At 28.4% G+C, this 604-nt stretch overlaps 1 non-coding gene across 1 annotated transcript; it reads left to right on the top strand.

The window, feature by feature from the left end:
• Positions 1-376: 376 nt before the first annotated feature.
• Positions 377-448, top strand: TRNAP-UGG. Its single transcript has one exon. It is a non-coding gene; the product is annotated as a tRNA-Pro (tRNA).
• Positions 449-604: the final 156 nt, after the last annotated feature.

The raw sequence follows: 604 nt of genomic DNA on the forward strand, positions 1-604 counted from the left end.
ACTCCAAAATAACTTCTATTCTTTTTTCTTCTCTCTACAGTCATTTTATTATTTTTTCTTCTCTCGTAATTAACTTCTAGAAAATAAAAATAACTTCTATTCTTTTTTTTCTCCCTAGAGTAATTCTATTATTTTTTCTTCTCTCTACAGTAATTAACTTGTATTCTTTAATTAACTTCTATTCTTTCAATAACTTCTATTCTTTTTTCTTGTCTCTACAACAGTAATTATCGCAAACCCTATGTAAATAATTTAACAGCGGTCATGGATTTCATTAACAAATAATAATAATTGCTCATGGATTTCATTAACAAAGAAAATAAATGAAATAATGATGATACATTCCATAAACAACTTAATATATAGTCATTAATAAGGGCATTTGGTCTAGTGGTATGTTTCTTGCTTTGGGTGCAAGAGGTCTCGAGTTCGATTCTTGAAATGCCCCTCCAAAAGAAAAAAAGCACAATTTTGAATGAAAAAAAAAAGAATANGTTATCAATGGGGTCTAACCCAAAGCAATGTGTGGCATTGCACCTTCAACTTCTATAAATTTTTCATACATTGAGGCACGAAAAATATATAGACTAGCAACTAAGAATTA

This window comes from Cucurbita pepo, unplaced genomic scaffold (genome assembly GCF_002806865.2).
Source record: "Cucurbita pepo subsp. pepo cultivar mu-cu-16 unplaced genomic scaffold, ASM280686v2 Cp4.1_scaffold006268, whole genome shotgun sequence".
NCBI classification, from domain to species: Eukaryota; Viridiplantae; Streptophyta; class Magnoliopsida; order Cucurbitales; family Cucurbitaceae; genus Cucurbita; species Cucurbita pepo.